Source organism: Mytilus galloprovincialis, chromosome 3 (assembly GCF_965363235.1).
Source record: "Mytilus galloprovincialis chromosome 3, xbMytGall1.hap1.1, whole genome shotgun sequence".
In the NCBI taxonomy this organism is placed as follows: domain Eukaryota; kingdom Metazoa; phylum Mollusca; class Bivalvia; order Mytilida; family Mytilidae; genus Mytilus; species Mytilus galloprovincialis.
In genome coordinates this window covers 90,541,711-90,552,134 of record NC_134840.1, presented here as the reverse complement: position 1 = coordinate 90,552,134, position 10,424 = coordinate 90,541,711, and the positions used below count along the sequence as shown (strand labels likewise).

Genomic DNA, 10,424 nt, shown 5'->3' with positions numbered 1-10,424 from the left:
TACAAAAATAAATAACCGATCAAAAACAAATCCTCCTCCCCCCCCCCCCCCCCCCCAGAATATCAAATGGTCGTCCCCTAACAGGAAATGAGTTTTGCAAGTACAATATATAAACTCCTATAAAGATAACACGATTGTGTTATAGAGAGTATCCCAGAATCGGTAGGCACTTAAAGTTAACCATCGAGAGACGTTAACCACCGAGAGTCGGTTTTTAGACCCGCCCAGTGCACCTAAGCACGCCTACTTTTGGAGCTCTTTAGTATGAAGATAAGAAAAATATATGAAATTACGGAACTATATACCCTGTTTTATCATTGTTGTTGGTGTTTCTTGCGCATGCGCACAAAGCACGGTGATAGTTACGGTTACTGACTCAGGAACCTTGTATATTATATACCTCGGTTTACAGACGTTTAATAAACTGGATCCCTGTTGAGTTCACTTATCGGTACACTACGTTGGAATTACGGACCAGTTTAACATAAACATGGTAAATAGATATATAGACAGCTGATAATCATAATTGATTAAGAAATAACCTGGAAGACGAAATGAGTTAACTATTGATTATAGCAGAGACGAGAATGCCATCGTGTTTGTTCTGCTAAAAAAAGCAGGAACATTGGAGTTTATGGTTAGATTTTAAATATTTATTGTCTCCAAACTGAGTAAATTTGATATAGTAACAACTCCCCCCCCCTTTTTTTTTAAATAACTCGAGAACCACACATCGCGCTCGCTTAACAAAGTAAGAATAAGAAATAATAATGGTTAGTTTCAAGAATAATTAATCGTCAAAACTTTTCCCCTCCCCGACATCAAAGGAAGTTAAATGTATTATCCCAAAATTAGACCAAATTATTATGATATAAGGACGTCTTGACAGGCTATTATTTTATTTTGTTTTGTTGGTTTTTTTTTTTGCTATGACGTCTTCCTCCTGTATGAAAAAAACATAATAGACCCCCCCCCCCTTTTTTCCCCCATAATATAGCTTTTTAAGAAGTCATAATTATTTGGACTACCCCTGAATATATTTCAGACAGACTCTTCCCTAAAATAATGTAAACATGATTTGAGAGAAATCTTTGGAATAGTTTTTTAAATGATTTAATTATTATGTCATGTATATAATTAACATTAACATAGTTATAATTTTTTTTTTTTTTTTTTTTTTTTTTTTCAATTCAAATATTTATTGTCATATAAACTCTGAACAATAAGTTTGTGACAAATAATATAAACATACACAAAATACATTTAACAAACAAAACCATGAAAACAAAAAAAGCAAAAAAGCAAAACAATCTATCTATATGATATATAAATATCTATACTATTAAACGAGAAGACCTCATTTTGGGTGTCGCTTCTCCTCTTTCCACAATAAATTAATCAAGACGCCTCTGTGCCCTGTAGGTTTGGTACATAGTCACATTTGTCATCTATTCATATGATTATTCAGATTAAGTTATTTTGGGAGAAAAACGAGAAAAAAGGCATCCGGATATTGTCCCGCCATTGGACGAAATTTTAAGTCAGATTAGACTTCCGGTTTGCGTTTTTCTGTAATACTTTGAACATACATAAGAATAAAGTGTATTTTCAGAATTCTATCTGCTATCATTTTCAAGTTTACTATCAACGGCGGTCACAGAGTTTATTAAATAGAGAGGGTCTGTATACTATATCAATGACCACCATGGACCGATTAGTAAACTTAGAATTGAAAGTAAATACACTATATTTATAAGTAATGAATTTTCATAATATACAGATAAGCGCTAAAAATATTCATGTGAACTTTTGATACCTTTTCTGAAATTCTCCAGTCATTAAATCTTTTACAAAAAAAAGAAGATGTGGTATGATTGCCATGTTGAGTCAATTCTCCACAAGAGACCAATATGACACTGAAATTAACAACTAGGTCACCGTACGACCTTCAACAACGAGCAAAGCCCATACCGCATAGTCAGCTTTAAAAGGCCCCGAACTGACAATGTAAAACAATTTAAACCAGAAAACTAGCGGCCTTATTTATGTACAAAAAATGAACCAAAAACAAATATTTAATACATAAACAAACGACAACCACTGAATTACAGGCTCCTTACTTAAATGTCCATAACATACTAAATGTATGTTCATATTGAAATTGATAGAAAACCAAAAATTGGGAATTTGGAAATAAAGGAAGAGGGATGAAAAAAGGCATTTTCCTGTCCCCAATAAGCTATAACTTATGATACTTTTGCTGAAATTCTCCAGTCATTCAATATTTTACAAAATTCTCCCAACAACACTTTACATACTTTAAACTACGCTCTGAATGCCCGCGATATCGCGGGTGTGTTCTAGTATTTTATAAATAAATCAAGAGTCCCCTGTCCTCAGTTCTAAACTGAGACTACTACTATAACACATAGTGTTATAGTAGTCTCAGCTATAAACTTTCCATTGTATTGACCAATATGACTAACTCATATGCTCTTTCCCATAAATGTCACAATATCAATATATTACAGTAAAACTGATAGTTTGATGACATTGTTTAAGACTATTGACCTCAGGTCAGCCTAAACTGAGTTTAAAACTGTAATTTATTCATTAAAACAGTTCAAGACATGTACCTTCTGAAATGTGATTGCATCATAATTAAACCTAAGGCATAACATACTTAGTGTGCAGGAAGTGCCACCAAATAAATACTGATTTGTAAAATTAGATGATGATATTTGTGAAGTCAAAGATATTATAGCTAGTTATAACTGGTTTTAGATATAAATCTGAGTAAAAGGTTGATTTATATGTGCTCTTTCATGTTTAGAAATAATTTAAATTTAATCTTTTGAAGTTTTTTTTATAATATTAAGACATTAAAATCACAATTATTTATTTATACACAAAAAAATAATTTTTGTCCTTTTTTAGTTGAATGACTGTACACAAACATTATACACACATAATTTTGATAATTCTGTAATGTTTTTTTTCTATAGCCCCAGAATGTGACAAAAGACTTATTAATCCAAATTTACAAAAAATAGAAATAATTCAGCTACCATAAGACTGCTATGACATAAATTCTGCAGTTTCCAGAATTTGAGGTAGAGTATAGTTAGGAATAGTTTGATTATGCAGATGCTTAGTTTGCCATAAACAATTATGCCCTTGATACAAAAGCAGAGGAAACAAAAAAGTATGAAAATAGTTGAAAAAAGTAATCATTATTACCTAGTCATATACTGTAAATAGAAAAAGAGAAAAGCACTGGTTATGATTTGGTATTTTTAATAGCATTATCATTTGTCCATAACTTGGAATATATACTGGATTGAGCTTGACATTTATTTAATATCATTGACACATGGTTGCAAGAAATGGAGATGGTAATTTAAACCTAGCAATTTTATTAAGATTTAAAAAAAAGTTATTGATTTGGTAGAATATGACTTTCTTTGTTTAAAGCTCGACATGTATGGATTTAGTGAGACTACTGTTAGTTTTTTTTAAGTTGTACCTGAATAACAAAAGGTATACATTTGTAATGTTAACTCTGAACAACAACATGTAAAATTTGGTGTTCCCCAATGTTCTATACCTTGTCCTCTATTGTTTGTGCTATTTATAAATGACCTTCCCTTATGCATTAAAAATTGTGAAACAGACCTATATCGTTGTATATGCTGATGACACCACTATTCATAAATCAGGGGAAACATCTAGAAAATATAAATGATGATGTTCAAGAAGATTTATACAGGGTTGAAGAGTGGTGTAAAATGAATAACATGTTCATAGATGCAAATGAAACAAAATGTTTGAATACTGGAACAAAGCAGAAACTATTCAGACTTTTCAACCAAACTTGATAATAAATTAAAGTATTACAAAATTCTTCATGTGAAAAAATATTAGTTTCAAAATTGACAGCCCACTAAGTAACTGGAGAAATCAAATTGACCAAGGTTGTGCTAATATATCATCCAGAATATACCATCTTTCTTAAATACATTTTTTTTTATATAACTGCAAGAAAACATAATACAATGGGTGTTATGCCCCTAATTGACTACTGGTGTATTATTTGGGATGAAAGTAAAAATTGAGGGATAACAAAAATTTAAAAAATTCAAAAAAGGGCAGCATGATAAATTCTAGATGCAGATCCGTTATCCCTCTTGGTATATAGGAGCACTATATTCTATGTTATCCTCCGACAGTAGGTATAAACAAATACTGTTGATAGACGGTATATAGGAGCACTATATTCCATGTTAACCACCGACGGTAGGTATAGACAAATACTGGTGATAGACAGTATATAGGAGCACTATATTCTATGTTAACCACTGACGGTAGGTATAGCCAAATACTGTTGATAGACGGTATATAGGAGCACTATATCTTATGTTAACCACCGACGGTAGGTATAGACAAATACTGGTGATAGACGGTATATAAGAGCAATATATTGTATGTTAACCACCGACGGTAGGTATAAACAAATACTGTTGATAGACGGTATATAGGAGCACTATATTGTATGTTAACCACCGACGGTAGGTATATAGAAATACTATTGATAGACGGTATATAGGAGCACTATATTCTATATTAACTACCCACAGTAGGTATAGATTAATACTGTTGATAGACGGTATATGGGAGCACTATATTGTATGTTAACCACCGACGGTAGGTATAGACAAATACTGTTGATAGACGGTATATAGGAGCATTATATTGTATGTTAACCACCGACGGTAGGTATAGACAAATACTGTTGATAGACGTATATAGGAGCACTATATTGTATGTTAACCACATACGGTAGGTATAGACAAATACTGTTGATAGACGGTATATAGGAGCACTATATTGTATGTTAACTACCGACGGTAGGTATAGACAAATACTGTTGATAGACGGTATATAGGAGCACTATATTGTATGTTAACTACCGACAGTAGGTATAGACAAATACTGTTGATAGACGGCACATGGGAGCACTATATTGTATGTTAACCACCGACGGTAGGTATAGACAAATACTGTTGATAGACGGTATATGGCAGCACTATATTGTATGTTAACTACCGACGGTAGGTATAGACAAATACTGTTGATAGACGGTATATAGGAGCACTATATTGTATGTTAACCACATACGGTAGGTACAGACAAATACTGTTGATAGACGGTATATAGGAGCACTATATTGTATGTTAACTACCGACGGTAGGTATAGACAAATACTGTTGATAGACGGTATATAGGAGCACTATATTGTATGTTAACTACCGACAGTAGGAATAGACAAATACTGTTGATAGACGGCATATGGGAGCACTATATTGTATGTTAACCACCGACGGTAGGTATAGACAAATACTGTTGATAGACAGTATATAGGAGTACTATATTATATGTTAACCACCGACGGTAGGTATAGACAAATACTGTTGATAGACGGCATATGGGAGCACTATATTGTATGTTAACCACCGACGGTAGGTATAGACATATACTGTTGATAGATGGTATATAGGAGCACTATATTGTATGTTAACCACCGACGGTAGGTATAGACATATACTGTTGATAGACGGTATATAGGAGCACTATATTGTATGCTAACCACATACGGTAGGTATAGACAAATACTGTTGATAGACGGTATATAGGAGCACTATATTGTATGTTAACCACATACGGTAGGTATAGACAAATACTGTTGATAGACGGTATATAGGAGCACTATATTGTACGTTAACTACCGACAGTAGGTATAGACAAATACTGTTGATAGACGGCATATGGGAGCACTATATTGTATGTTGACCACCGACGGTAGGTATAGACAAATACTGTTGATAGACAGTATATAAGAGCACTATATTATATGTTAACCACCGACGGTAGGTATAGACAAATACTGTTGATAGACGGTATATAGAAGCACTATATTGTATGTTAACTACCGACAGTAGGTATAGACAAATACTGTTGATAGACGGTTTATGGGAGCACTATATTGTATGTTAACCACCGACGGTAGGTATAGACAAATACTGTTGATAGACAGTATATAGGAGTACTATATTATATGTTAACCACCGACGGTAGGTATAGACAAATACTGTTGATAGACGGTATATAGAAGCACTATATTGTATGTTAATTACCGACAGTAGGTATAGACAAATACTGTTGATAGACGGTTTATGGGAGCACTATATTGTATGTTAACCACCGACGGTAGGTATAGACATATACTGTTGATAGACGGTATATAGGAGCACTATATTGTATGTTAACCACATACGGTAGGTATAGACAAATACTGTTGATAGACGGTATATAGGAGCACTATATTGTATGTTAACCACATACGGTAGATATAGACAAATACTGTTGATAGACGGTATATAGGAGCACTATATTGTACGTTAACTACCGACAGTAGGTATAGACAAATACTGTTGATAGACGGCATATGGGAGCACTATATTGTATGTTGACCACCGACGGTAGGTATAGACAAATACTGTTGATAGACAGTATATAAGAGCACTATATTATATGTTAACCACCGACGGTAGGTATAGACAAATACTGTTGATAGACGGTATATAGAAGCACTATATTGTATGTTAACTACCGACAGTAGGTATAGACAAATACTGTTGATAGACGGTTTATGGGAGCACTATATTGTATGTTAACCACCGACGGTAGGTATAGACATATACTGTTGATAGACGGTATATAGGAGCACTATATTGTATGTTAACCACTGACGGTAGGTATAGACAAATACTGTTGATAGACGGTATGTAGGAGCACTATATTGTATGTTAACTACCGACAGTAGGTATAGACAGATACTGTTGATAGACGGTATATGGGAGCACTATATTGTTTGTTAACCACCGACGGTAGGTATGATAGACAAATACTGTTGATAGACGGTATATACATTGTAGGAGCACTATATTGTATGTTAACCACCGACGGTAGGTATAGACAAATACTGTTGATAGAAGGTATATAGAAGCACTATATTGTATGTTAACTACCGACAGTAGGTATAGACAAATACTGTTGATAGACGGTTTATGGGAGCATTATATTGTATGTTAACCACCGACGGTAGGTATAGACATATACTGTTGATAGACGGTATATAGAAGCACTATATTGTATGTTAACTACCGACAGTAGGTATAGATTAATACTGTTGATAGACGGTATATAGGAGCACTACATTGTACGTTAAGTACCAACAGTAGGTATAGACTAAAACTCTTGATAGACGGTATATAGGAGTACTATATTGTAAGTTAACCACCGACAGTAGGTATTAACAAATACTGTTGATAGACGGTATATAGAAGCACTATATTGTATGTTAACTACCGACAGTAGGTATAGACACATACTGTTGATAGACGGTATATAGGAGCACTATATTGTATGTTAACTACCGACAGTGGGTATAGACAAATACTGTTAATAGACGTTATATAGGAGCACTATATTGTATGTTAACTACCGACAGTAAGTATAGACAAATACTGTTGATAGACGTTATATAGGAGCACTATATTGTATGTTAACTACCGACAGTAGGTATAGACAGATACTGTTGATAGACGGTATATAGAAGCACTATATTGTATGTTAACCACCGACGGTAGGTATAGATAAATACTGTTGATAGACGGTATATAGGAGCACTATATTGTATGTTAACCACCGACGGTAGGTATAGACAAATACTGTTGATATACGGTGAATAGGAGTACTGTATTGCATGTTAACCACCGACGGTAGGTATAGATAAATACTGTTGATAGACGGTATATAGGAGCACTATATTGTATGTTAACTACCAACAGTAGGTATAGACTTAAACTCTTGATAGACAGTATATAGGAGGACTATATTGCATGTTAACCACCGACGGTAGGTATAGACGAATACTGTTGATAGACGGTATATAGGAGCACTATATTGTATGTTAACTACCGACAGTAGGTATAGACAAATACTGTTGATAGACGGTTTATAGGAGCACTATATTGTATGTTAACCACCGACGGTAGGTATAAACAAATACTGTTGATAGACGGTATATGGGAGCACTATATTGTATGTTAACTACCGACAGTAGGTATAGACTAATACTGTTGATAGACGGTATATAGAAGCACTATATTGTATGTTAACTTCCGACAGTAGGTATAGACTAATACTGTTGATAGACGGTATATAGGAGCACTACATTGTACGTTAACTACCAACAGTAGGTATAGACTAAAACTCTTGATAGACGGTATATAGGAGCACTACATTGTACGTTAACTACCAACAGTAGGTATAGACTAAAACTCTTGATAGACGGTATATAGGAGCACTACATTGTACGTTAACTACCAACAGTAGGTATAGACTAAAACTCTGGACAGACGGTATATAGGAGCACTATATTGTATGTTAACCACCGACGGTAGGTATAAACAAATACTGTTGATAGACGGTATATAGAAGCACTATATTGCATGTTAATCACCGACGGTAGGTATAGACAACTGTCAATAGAATGTGTAAAGGAGTATGTTAACCACCGACGGTAGGTACAGACAAATACTGTTGATATACGGTGTATAGGAGCACTATACTGTATGTTAACTACCGACAGTAGGTATAGACAAATACTTGTGATAGACTGTATATAGGAGCACTATATTGTATGTTAACTACCGACAGTAGGTATAGAAAAGTACTGTTGATAGACTGTATATAGGAGCACTATATTGTATGTTAACTATCGACAGTAGGTATAGACAGATACTGTTGATAGACGGTATATAGAAGCACTATATTGTATGTTAACCACCGACGGTAGGTATAGAAAAATACTGTTGATAGATGGTATATAGGAGCACTATATTGTATGTTAACTACCGACGGTAGGTATAGACAAATACTGTTGATAGACAGTATATAGGAGCACTATATTGTATGTTAACTACCGACAGTAGGTATAGACACATACTGTTGATACACGGTATAAAGGAGCACTATATTGTATGTTAACTACCGACGGTAGGTATAGACAAATACTGTTGATAGACGGTATATAGAAGCACTATATTGTATGTTAACTACGGACAGTAGGTATAGACACATACTGTTGATAGACGGTATATAGGAGCACTATATTGTATGTTAACTACCGACAGTAGGTATAGACAAATACTGTTGATAGACGTTATATAGGAGCACTATATTGTATGTTAACTACCAACAGTAGGTATAGACAAATACTGTTGATAGACGGTTTATGGGAGCACTATATTGTATGTTAACCACCGACGGTAGGTATAGACAAATACTGTTGATAGACGGTATATAGGAGCACTTTATTGCATGTTAACCACCGACGGTAGGTATAGACAAATACTGTTGATGGACGGTGCAAAGGAGTACTATATCGTATGTTAACCACTGACGGTAGGTATAGACAAATACTGTTGATAGACGGTATATAGGAGGACTGTATTGTATGTTAACCACCGACGGTAGGTATAGACAAATACTGTTGATATACGGTATATAGGAGTATTGTATTTTATGTCAAACATCGACGATAGGTAAGGACAAAATCCAACAAATACTGTATACAGACAGTGTATAGAAGTACTGTATTGTATGGTAAACACTGACGGTTGGTATGGACAATTTCTGTATCATGCATCAATTGTAAATAAAAGTATCATGTGAGTGACACAGGCTCATTGAAGCCTCTAGTTTTGATATTATTAATGTGGAGATCTGGTCTAATTTATCATTTTCTCTATTACATGCATGATAACTGCAACAATTGAATTGAAATAAAAGTGATAATATTTCTGTTGTAGGTTATCAAGATTTAGTGTTTCCATGCAAGTGACAAAGATTAAACAACAAAAACATCTCAAACTTTACAGGACAGAGTAGACTTTTTTCACTGTGCTTAGTTTTGTCTTTATGTCTTAATTATGATACCTTTAAAAAAAACCAATAAAATGTGGAATAACATTTATTTCTATCTTATAAAGTGGAGTGAAGAAATAAGGGGTCATTGAAAACATAAGAATATATTGCTATCATATATGCAGATCAGCAGCCCATACATTTGCTATAGCACATAAATATGGGACCAATAATTTCAAGTTGCCTTTTAAAAAAGACCTTATTAATGTTATGCGAGATACCACCAAAGACCACTAGGTGTTGATCAAATGATATTGTAAATAAGAGGGTTGTCCAAAATATTTCCAACAGCTGTTTGATATACACTACCTTAATCAAACCACAATGGTAAAAAAACAGTTTTGGTCAGTCTTAAAAGAAGCAAATATAATTTA

At 34.0% G+C, this 10,424-nt stretch overlaps 1 long non-coding RNA gene across 1 annotated transcript; it reads left to right on the top strand.

The window, feature by feature from the left end:
• Positions 1–503: 503 nt before the first annotated feature.
• Positions 504–10,095, top strand: LOC143066625 (uncharacterized). Its single transcript, XR_012975705.1, has 3 exons — positions 504–637; positions 3,006–3,113; positions 9,936–10,095. It is a non-coding gene; the product is annotated as an uncharacterized LOC143066625 (long non-coding RNA).
• The last annotated feature ends 329 nt before the right edge of the window (positions 10,096–10,424 follow it).